Below are 10666 nucleotides of genomic sequence, written 5' to 3'. Positions count from 1 at the left end.
TGGACCAACTTTCTCTCTCTCCTTACCTGTGGTTCTGCCTGGCTACTGGGGCTACCAGTTGTAAGCCTGCAGCCCACAGGGAGTTGGTTTGTTCCTCTCACACATGTAAATGGGTAAGCATTCAAGTGCACACACCTGCCTACGTCCACAGACCCTCGCGCACACACACTTTTGTCAACAAGCTTTTTCGCAATTAAGAGTATCAGGGACCCATGTTGAAATACAAAAGCAGCACACCACGTGACGGCCATCACATAGAGTCCAGCAGCAAATGGGAAACGTTTAACTAGCTGTGGTCCTATTACTTGCGCTCTACCGTGGAACAACTGCTGGATGAGTCCTGCTGGAGAATATTGAACCTACAACAAGTCTGAGGTAAATAAAAATTCCACAGGAATATAATCAAACAGGGACCTACAACCCTTCCGAGCCAGATAGGAGTCGAACCTACAATCTTCTGATCCGTAGTCAGACGCGTTATCCATTGCACCACTGGCCCTATGTAGACTTACGCATCCTTTTGTCCTTAAGTGGGCTAGAAAGTGTGTGTATGTGTGTGTGAAGGCACAAGGGAACCCATCTGACCTCCTGGAAGTCTGTTCTGTGAGGTTTTCCCAAGTTTTACAAAGGACTTTAGGAGAAGGAAGCACCTAAAAGCTAGGCGAAATGGTCCTAGATCCAAGGAAATCTTTTAGATCAGGCTCAGTTTCTTAAATAGTTTGCATTAACATAATCAGTTCCAGGTCTGTGTGGGGCTGAGCTTGAGAACTCCTTAGTAAGTAGGCGTTTACAACAATAAGGGGTTTAATATTACAACACAGGTGAACATTCAGACACATTATCATAAGCTCACCTTGTCCAGGGACCCAAGCATGCTGCCTTTCCACTCTCAGAGCCCTTCACCTAACCTACTGTGCAGCTGTTTCACCTTTAATATCACTGTTCCACAGGCAGCGTGACGTCACAATGCTCCTTGTCTGTAGCCCGACCCAGGAGCCTTTGCAAACCTGGTATAATCTACATACTTACGGTGTGTTTAGTCTAGGACCACAAATGCAGTGAAGAATAATGGATTGCTACTCTTCATACATTTTTGACCATTGGCTCAGATTTGAATGCGTACTGGGCATCTGAGCATCTCTGCCAGGCCACCCTATGTCTAGAGACTGTAGATTTAGAGAGTTTATAAACATTGTCAGTTCATCAATAAAGTGTGCTCGCTTCGGCAGCACATATACTAAAATTGGAACGATACAGAGAAGATTAGCATGGCCCCTGCGCAAGGATGACACGCAAATTCGTGAAGCGTTCCATATTTTTAACAGCTTTCAGGAGAGAAATCTTTTTTGTTTTCAAGACTAATTGAAAAAATAAAGCAGGTCCCAGTGCTGTCCCCGTAATATGTATTTTTCAATTAGTCTCTCCTCAACATTTTTAATGTATTTGCTTTGCAGTAAAGAAGGTGCGCTCTATGTTCAGCTGCATTTAGCAAGGAAGCCTGCAGGACTTCTGGGACTTTTCTTTCTCTTTTTTAGCCTCACTGTCATTATTCTTCACCACCCCCAAATCTATACTGCTGCAGTGTTGTGTTGATTTGTGGGAATCAGGACAAAGAGAAGGGCAGGGCCTATGCAAATGAAGGCCTCAGGGATGTCTGGGAGTGCCTTTTTAGCAGTATTGTTAAAGTCCACCTTGCAACCGGATTGGTCGGGTAAGCTGAAAAACACCATGCCAGATTGGGCACCAGGTCTCTAGGCGCTTGGAGGACATATTGGGTCTACATCCCTCAGTTTCTGAGGTCCAAGAAATGTTCACCCTCTACCCTAATAGAGAGGTCTTGGCCGATCGTGGCTGAGAGGGGAAGAAGGTAGCAGTGCAAGATGCTTATGGTCCTTCTCTAATAATGGACCAACTTTCTCTCTCTCCTTACCTGTGGTTCTGCCTGGCTACTGGGGCTACCAGTTGTAAGCCTGCAGCCCACAGGGAGTTGGTTTGTTCCTCTCACACATGTAAATGGGTAAGCATTCAAGTGCACACACCTGCCTACGTCCACAGACCCTCGCGCACACACACTTTTGTCAACAAGCTTTTTCGCAATTAAGAGTATCAGGGACCCATGTTGAAATACAAAAGCAGCACACCACGTGACGGCCATCACATAGAGTCCAGCAGCAAATGGGAAACGTTTAACTAGCTGTGGTCCTATTACTTGCGCTCTACCGTGGAACAACTGCTGGATGAATCCTGCTGGAGAATATTGAACCTACAACAAGTCTGAGGTAAATAAAAATTCCACAGGAATATAATCAAACAGGGACCTACAACCCTTCCGAGCCAGATAGGAGTCGAACCTACAATCTTCTGATCCGTAGTCAGACGCGTTATCCATTGCGCCACTGGCCCTATGTAGACTTACGCATCCTTTTGTCCTTAAGTGGGCTAGAAAGTGTGTGTATGTGTGTGTGAAGGCACAAGGAAACCCATCTGACCTCCTGGAAGTCTGTTCTGTGAGGTTTTCCCAAGTTTTACAAAGGACTTTAGGAGAAGGAAGCACCTAAAAGCTAGGCGAAATGGTCCTAGATCCAAGGAAATCTTTTAGATCAGGCTCAGTTTCTTAAATAGTTTGCATTAACATAATCAGTTCCAGGTCTGTGTGGGGCTGAGCTTGAGAACTCCTTAGTAAGTAGGCGTTTACAACAATAAGGGGTTTAATATTACAACACAGGTGAACATTCAGACACATTATCATAAGCTCACCTTGTCCAGGGACCCAAGCATGCTGCCTTTCCACTCTCAGAGCCCTTCACCTAACCTACTGTGCAGCTGTTTCACCTTTAATATCACTGTTCCACAGGCAGCGTGACGTCACAATGCTCCTTGTCTGTAGCCCGACCCAGGAGCCTTTGCAAACCTGGTATAATCTACATACTTACGGTGTGTTTAGTCTTGGACCACAAATGCAGTGAAGAATAATGGATTGCTACTCTTCATCCATTTTTGACCATTGGCTCAGATTTGAATGCGTACTGGCCATCTGAGCATCTCTGCCAGGCCACCCTATGTCTAGAGACTGTAGATTTAGAGAGTTTATAAACATTGTCAGTTCATCAATAAAGTGTGCTCGCTTCGGCAGCACATATACTAAAATTGGAACGATACAGAGAAGATTAGCATGGCCCCTGCGCAAGGATGACACGCAAATTCGTGAAGCGTTCCATATTTTTAACAGCTTTCAGGAGAGAAATCTTTTTTGTTTTCAAGACTAATTGAAAAAATAAAGCAGGTCCCAGTGCTGTCCCCGTAATATGTATTTTTCAATTAGTCTCTCCTCAACATTTTTAATGTATTTGCTTTGCAGTAAAGAAGGTGCGCTCTATGTTCAGCTGCATTTAGCAAGGAAGCCTGCAGGACTTCTGGGACTTTTCTTTCTCTTTTTTAGCCTCACTGTCATTATTCTTCACCACCCCCAAATCTATACTGCTGCAGTGTTGTGTTGATTTGTGGGAATCAGGACAAAGAGAAGGGCAGGGCCTATGCAAATGAAGGCCTCAGGGATGTCTGGGAGTGCCTTTTTAGCAGTATTGTTAAAGTCCACCTTGCAACCGGATTGGTCGGGTAAGCTGAAAAACACCATGCCAGATTGGGCACCAGGTCTCTAGGCGCTTGGAGGACATATTGGGTCTACATCCCTCAGTTTCTGAGGTCCAAGAAATGTTCACCCTCTACCCTAATAGAGAGGTCTTGGCCGATCGTGGCTGAGAGGGGAAGAAGGTAGCAGTGCAAGATGCTTATGGTCCTTCTCTAATAATGGACCAACTTTCTCTCTCTCCTTACCTGTGGTTCTGCCTGGCTACTGGGGCTACCAGTTGTAAGCCTGCAGCCCACAGGGAGTTGGTTTGTTCCTCTCACACATGTAAATGGGTAAGCATTCAAGTGCACACACCTGCCTACGTCCACAGACCCTCGCGCACACACACTTTTGTCAACAAGCTTTTTCGCAATTAAGAGTATCAGGGACCCATGTTGAAATACAAAAGCAGCACACCACGTGACGGCCATCACATAGAGTCCAGCAGCAAATGGGAAACGTTTAACTAGCTGTGGTCCTATTACTTGCGCTCTACCGTGGAACAACTGCTGGATGAGTCCTGCTGGAGAATATTGAACCTACAACAAGTCTGAGGTAAATAAAAATTCCACAGGAATATAATCAAACAGGGACCTACAACCCTTCCGAGCCAGATAGGAGTCGAACCTACAATCTTCTGATCCGTAGTCAGACACGTTATCCATTGCACCACTGGCCCTATGTAGACTTACGCATCCTTTTGTCCTTAAGTGGGCTAGAAAGTGTGTGTATGTGTGTGTGAAGGCACAAGGGAACCCATCTGACCTCCTGGAAGTCTGTTCTGTGAGGTTTTCCCAAGTTTTACAAAGGACTTTAGGAGAAGGAAGCACCTAAAAGCTAGGCGAAATGGTCCTAGATCCAAGGAAATCTTTTAGATCAGGCTCAGTTTCTTAAATAGTTTGCATTAACATAATCAGTTCCAGGTCTGTGTGGGGCTGAGCTTGAGAACTCCTTAGTAAGTAGGCGTTTACAACAATAAGGGGTTTAATATTACAACACAGGTGAACATTCAGACACATTATCATAAGCTCACCTTGTCCAGGGACCCAAGCATGCTGCCTTTCCACTCTCAGAGCCCTTCACCTAACCTACTGTGCAGCTGTTTCACCTTTAATATCACTGTTCCACAGGCAGCGTGACGTCACAATGCTCCTTGTCTGTAGCCCGACCCAGGAGCCTTTGCAAACCTGGTATAATCTACATACTTACGGTGTGTTTAGTCTAGGACCACAAATGCAGTGAAGAATAATGGATTGCTACTCTTCATACATTTTTGACCATTGGCTCAGATTTGAATGCGTACTGGGCATCTGAGCATCTCTGCCAGGCCACCCTATGTCTAGAGACTGTAGATTTAGAGAGTTTATAAACATTGTCAGTTCATCAATAAAGTGTGCTCGCTTCGGCAGCACATATACTAAAATTGGAACGATACAGAGAAGATTAGCATGGCCCCTGCGCAAGGATGACACGCAAATTCGTGAAGCGTTCCATATTTTTAACAGCTTTCAGGAGAGAAATCTTTTTTGTTTTCAAGACTAATTGAAAAAATAAAGCAGGTCCCAGTGCTGTCCCCGTAATATGTATTTTTCAATTAGTCTCTCCTCAACATTTTTAATGTATTTGCTTTGCAGTAAAGAAGGTGCGCTCTATGTTCAGCTGCATTTAGCAAGGAAGCCTGCAGGACTTCTGGGACTTTTCTTTCTCTTTTTTAGCCTCACTGTCATTATTCTTCACCACCCCCAAATCTATACTGCTGCAGTGTTGTGTTGATTTGTGGGAATCAGGACAAAGAGAAGGGCAGGGCCTATGCAAATGAAGGCCTCAGGGATGTCTGGGAGTGCCTTTTTAGCAGTATTGTTAAAGTCCACCTTGCAACCGGATTGGTCGGGTAAGCTGAAAAACACCATGCCAGATTGGGCACCAGGTCTCTAGGCGCTTGGAGGACATATTGGGTCTACATCCCTCAGTTTCTGAGGTCCAAGAAATGTTCACCCTCTACCCTAATAGAGAGGTCTTGGCCGATCGTGGCTGAGAGGGGAAGAAGGTAGCAGTGCAAGATGCTTATGGTCCTTCTCTAATAATGGACCAACTTTCTCTCTCTCCTTACCTGTGGTTCTGCCTGGCTACTGGGGCTACCAGTTGTAAGCCTGCAGCCCACAGGGAGTTGGTTTGTTCCTCTCACACATGTAAATGGGTAAGCATTCAAGTGCACACACCTGCCTACGTCCACAGACCCTCGCGCACACACACTTTTGTCAACAAGCTTTTTCGCAATTAAGAGTATCAGGGACCCATGTTGAAATACAAAAGCAGCACACCACGTGACGGCCATCACATAGAGTCCAGCAGCAAATGGGAAACGTTTAACTAGCTGTGGTCCTATTACTTGCGCTCTACCGTGGAACAACTGCTGGATGAATCCTGCTGGAGAATATTGAACCTACAACAAGTCTGAGGTAAATAAAAATTCCACAGGAATATAATCAAACAGGGACCTACAACCCTTCCGAGCCAGATAGGAGTCGAACCTACAATCTTCTGATCCGTAGTCAGACGCGTTATCCATTGCGCCACTGGCCCTATGTAGACTTACGCATCCTTTTGTCCTTAAGTGGGCTAGAAAGTGTGTGTATGTGTGTGTGAAGGCACAAGGAAACCCATCTGACCTCCTGGAAGTCTGTTCTGTGAGGTTTTCCCAAGTTTTACAAAGGACTTTAGGAGAAGGAAGCACCTAAAAGCTAGGCGAAATGGTCCTAGATCCAAGGAAATCTTTTAGATCAGGCTCAGTTTCTTAAATAGTTTGCATTAACATAATCAGTTCCAGGTCTGTGTGGGGCTGAGCTTGAGAACTCCTTAGTAAGTAGGCGTTTACAACAATAAGGGGTTTAATATTACAACACAGGTGAACATTCAGACACATTATCATAAGCTCACCTTGTCCAGGGACCCAAGCATGCTGCCTTTCCACTCTCAGAGCCCTTCACCTAACCTACTGTGCAGCTGTTTCACCTTTAATATCACTGTTCCACAGGCAGCGTGACGTCACAATGCTCCTTGTCTGTAGCCCGACCCAGGAGCCTTTGCAAACCTGGTATAATCTACATACTTACGGTGTGTTTAGTCTTGGACCACAAATGCAGTGAAGAATAATGGATTGCTACTCTTCATCCATTTTTGACCATTGGCTCAGATTTGAATGCGTACTGGCCATCTGAGCATCTCTGCCAGGCCACCCTATGTCTAGAGACTGTAGATTTAGAGAGTTTATAAACATTGTCAGTTCATCAATAAAGTGTGCTCGCTTCGGCAGCACATATACTAAAATTGGAACGATACAGAGAAGATTAGCATGGCCCCTGCGCAAGGATGACACGCAAATTCGTGAAGCGTTCCATATTTTTAACAGCTTTCAGGAGAGAAATCTTTTTTGTTTTCAAGACTAATTGAAAAAATAAAGCAGGTCCCAGTGCTGTCCCCGTAATATGTATTTTTCAATTAGTCTCTCCTCAACATTTTTAATGTATTTGCTTTGCAGTAAAGAAGGTGCGCTCTATGTTCAGCTGCATTTAGCAAGGAAGCCTGCAGGACTTCTGGGACTTTTCTTTCTCTTTTTTAGCCTCACTGTCATTATTCTTCACCACCCCCAAATCTATACTGCTGCAGTGTTGTGTTGATTTGTGGGAATCAGGACAAAGAGAAGGGCAGGGCCTATGCAAATGAAGGCCTCAGGGATGTCTGGGAGTGCCTTTTTAGCAGTATTGTTAAAGTCCACCTTGCAACCGGATTGGTCGGGTAAGCTGAAAAACACCATGCCAGATTGGGCACCAGGTCTCTAGGCGCTTGGAGGACATATTGGGTCTACATCCCTCAGTTTCTGAGGTCCAAGAAATGTTCACCCTCTACCCTAATAGAGAGGTCTTGGCCGATCGTGGCTGAGAGGGGAAGAAGGTAGCAGTGCAAGATGCTTATGGTCCTTCTCTAATAATGGACCAACTTTCTCTCTCTCCTTACCTGTGGTTCTGCCTGGCTACTGGGGCTACCAGTTGTAAGCCTGCAGCCCACAGGGAGTTGGTTTGTTCCTCTCACACATGTAAATGGGTAAGCATTCAAGTGCACACACCTGCCTACGTCCACAGACCCTCGCGCACACACACTTTTGTCAACAAGCTTTTTCGCAATTAAGAGTATCAGGGACCCATGTTGAAATACAAAAGCAGCACACCACGTGACGGCCATCACATAGAGTCCAGCAGCAAATGGGAAACGTTTAACTAGCTGTGGTCCTATTACTTGCGCTCTACCGTGGAACAACTGCTGGATGAGTCCTGCTGGAGAATATTGAACCTACAACAAGTCTGAGGTAAATAAAAATTCCACAGGAATATAATCAAACAGGGACCTACAACCCTTCCGAGCCAGATAGGAGTCGAACCTACAATCTTCTGATCCGTAGTCAGACACGTTATCCATTGCACCACTGGCCCTATGTAGACTTACGCATCCTTTTGTCCTTAAGTGGGCTAGAAAGTGTGTGTATGTGTGTGTGAAGGCACAAGGGAACCCATCTGACCTCCTGGAAGTCTGTTCTGTGAGGTTTTCCCAAGTTTTACAAAGGACTTTAGGAGAAGGAAGCACCTAAAAGCTAGGCGAAATGGTCCTAGATCCAAGGAAATCTTTTAGATCAGGCTCAGTTTCTTAAATAGTTTGCATTAACATAATCAGTTCCAGGTCTGTGTGGGGCTGAGCTTGAGAACTCCTTAGTAAGTAGGCGTTTACAACAATAAGGGGTTTAATATTACAACACAGGTGAACATTCAGACACATTATCATAAGCTCACCTTGTCCAGGGACCCAAGCATGCTGCCTTTCCACTCTCAGAGCCCTTCACCTAACCTACTGTGCAGCTGTTTCACCTTTAATATCACTGTTCCACAGGCAGCGTGACGTCACAATGCTCCTTGTCTGTAGCCCGACCCAGGAGCCTTTGCAAACCTGGTATAATCTACATACTTACGGTGTGTTTAGTCTTGGACCACAAATGCAGTGAAGAATAATGGATTGCTACTCTTCATACATTTTTGACCATTGGCTCAGATTTGAATGCGTACTGGGCATCTGAGCATCTCTGCCAGGCCACCCTATGTCTAGAGACTGTAGATTTAGAGAGTTTATAAACATTGTCAGTTCATCAATAAAGTGTGCTCGCTTCGGCAGCACATATACTAAAATTGGAACGATACAGAGAAGATTAGCATGGCCCCTGCGCAAGGATGACACGCAAATTCGTGAAGCGTTCCATATTTTTAACAGCTTTCAGGAGAGAAATCTTTTTTGTTTTCAAGACTAATTGAAAAAATAAAGCAGGTCCCAGTGCTGTCCCCGTAATATGTATTTTTCAATTAGTCTCTCCTCAACATTTTTAATGTATTTGCTTTGCAGTAAAGAAGGTGCGCTCTATGTTCAGCTGCATTTAGCAAGGAAGCCTGCAGGACTTCTGGGACTTTTCTTTCTCTTTTTTAGCCTCACTGTCATTATTCTTCACCACCCCCAAATCTATACTGCTGCAGTGTTGTGTTGATTTGTGGGAATCAGGACAAAGAGAAGGGCAGGGCCTATGCAAATGAAGGCCTCAGGGATGTCTGGGAGTGCCTTTTTAGCAGTATTGTTAAAGTCCACCTTGCAACCGGATTGGTCGGGTAAGCTGAAAAACACCATGCCAGATTGGGCACCAGGTCTCTAGGCGCTTGGAGGACATATTGGGTCTACATCCCTCAGTTTCTGAGGTCCAAGAAATGTTCACCCTCTACCCTAATAGAGAGGTCTTGGCCGATCGTGGCTGAGAGGGGAAGAAGGTAGCAGTGCAAGATGCTTATGGTCCTTCTCTAATAATGGACCAACTTTCTCTCTCTCCTTACCTGTGGTTCTGCCTGGCTACTGGGGCTACCAGTTGTAAGCCTGCAGCCCACAGGGAGTTGGTTTGTTCCTCTCACACATGTAAATGGGTAAGCATTCAAGTGCACACACCTGCCTACGTCCACAGACCCTCGCGCACACACACTTTTGTCAACAAGCTTTTTCGCAATTAAGAGTATCAGGGACCCATGTTGAAATACAAAAGCAGCACACCACGTGACGGCCATCACATAGAGTCCAGCAGCAAATGGGAAACGTTTAACTAGCTGTGGTCCTATTACTTGCGCTCTACCGTGGAACAACTGCTGGATGAATCCTGCTGGAGAATATTGAACCTACAACAAGTCTGAGGTAAATAAAAATTCCACAGGAATATAATCAAACAGGGACCTACAACCCTTCCGAGCCAGATAGGAGTCGAACCTACAATCTTCTGATCCGTAGTCAGACGCGTTATCCATTGCGCCACTGGCCCTATGTAGACTTACGCATCCTTTTGTCCTTAAGTGGGCTAGAAAGTGTGTGTATGTGTGTGTGAAGGCACAAGGAAACCCATCTGACCTCCTGGAAGTCTGTTCTGTGAGGTTTTCCCAAGTTTTACAAAGGACTTTAGGAGAAGGAAGCACCTAAAAGCTAGGCGAAATGGTCCTAGATCCAAGGAAATCTTTTAGATCAGGCTCAGTTTCTTAAATAGTTTGCATTAACATAATCAGTTCCAGGTCTGTGTGGGGCTGAGCTTGAGAACTCCTTAGTAAGTAGGCGTTTACAACAATAAGGGGTTTAATATTACAACACAGGTGAACATTCAGACACATTATCATAAGCTCACCTTGTCCAGGGACCCAAGCATGCTGCCTTTCCACTCTCAGAGCCCTTCACCTAACCTACTGTGCAGCTGTTTCACCTTTAATATCACTGTTCCACAGGCAGCGTGACGTCACAATGCTCCTTGTCTGTAGCCCGACCCAGGAGCCTTTGCAAACCTGGTATAATCTACATACTTACGGTGTGTTTAGTCTTGGACCACAAATGCAGTGAAGAATAATGGATTGCTACTCTTCATCCATTTTTGACCATTGGCTCAGATTTGAATGCGTACTGGCCATCTGAGCATCTCTGCCA

The 10666-nt window shown here is 45.2% G+C and overlaps 8 non-coding genes across 8 annotated transcripts; 5 read left to right on the top strand and 3 right to left on the bottom strand.

The window, feature by feature from the left end:
- The first annotated feature begins 1213 nt into the window (after positions 1-1213).
- On the top strand, positions 1214-1320 carry LOC147672471 (U6 spliceosomal RNA). The gene has a single exon (XR_015303560.1). It is a non-coding gene; the product is annotated as a U6 spliceosomal RNA (small nuclear RNA).
- A 1010-nt stretch (positions 1321-2330) lies between these two features.
- On the bottom strand, positions 2331-2403 carry TRNAR-ACG (transfer RNA arginine (anticodon ACG)). Its single transcript has one exon. It is a non-coding gene; the product is annotated as a tRNA-Arg (tRNA).
- Positions 2404-3117: 714 nt separating this feature from the next.
- Positions 3118-3224, top strand: LOC147672469 (U6 spliceosomal RNA). The gene has a single exon (XR_015303559.1). It is a non-coding gene; the product is annotated as a U6 spliceosomal RNA (small nuclear RNA).
- A 1797-nt stretch (positions 3225-5021) lies between these two features.
- LOC147672468 (U6 spliceosomal RNA) lies at positions 5022-5128 on the top strand. The gene has a single exon (XR_015303558.1). It is a non-coding gene; the product is annotated as a U6 spliceosomal RNA (small nuclear RNA).
- Positions 5129-6138: 1010 nt separating this feature from the next.
- On the bottom strand, positions 6139-6211 carry TRNAR-ACG (transfer RNA arginine (anticodon ACG)). Its single transcript has one exon. It is a non-coding gene; the product is annotated as a tRNA-Arg (tRNA).
- A 714-nt stretch (positions 6212-6925) lies between these two features.
- LOC147672466 (U6 spliceosomal RNA) lies at positions 6926-7032 on the top strand. Its single transcript, XR_015303557.1, has one exon. It is a non-coding gene; the product is annotated as a U6 spliceosomal RNA (small nuclear RNA).
- Positions 7033-8829: 1797 nt separating this feature from the next.
- LOC147672465 (U6 spliceosomal RNA) lies at positions 8830-8936 on the top strand. The gene has a single exon (XR_015303556.1). It is a non-coding gene; the product is annotated as a U6 spliceosomal RNA (small nuclear RNA).
- A 1010-nt stretch (positions 8937-9946) lies between these two features.
- On the bottom strand, positions 9947-10019 carry TRNAR-ACG (transfer RNA arginine (anticodon ACG)). The gene has a single exon. It is a non-coding gene; the product is annotated as a tRNA-Arg (tRNA).
- Between the last annotated feature and the right edge of the window lie 647 nt (positions 10020-10666).

This window comes from Lissotriton vulgaris, unplaced genomic scaffold (genome assembly GCF_964263255.1).
Source record: "Lissotriton vulgaris unplaced genomic scaffold, aLisVul1.2 SCAFFOLD_6925, whole genome shotgun sequence".
Lineage (NCBI taxonomy): Eukaryota > Metazoa > Chordata > Amphibia > Caudata > Salamandridae > Lissotriton > Lissotriton vulgaris.
Note: the sequence above shows the minus strand (reverse complement) of the source record. Positions and strands in the feature narration are given on the sequence as shown.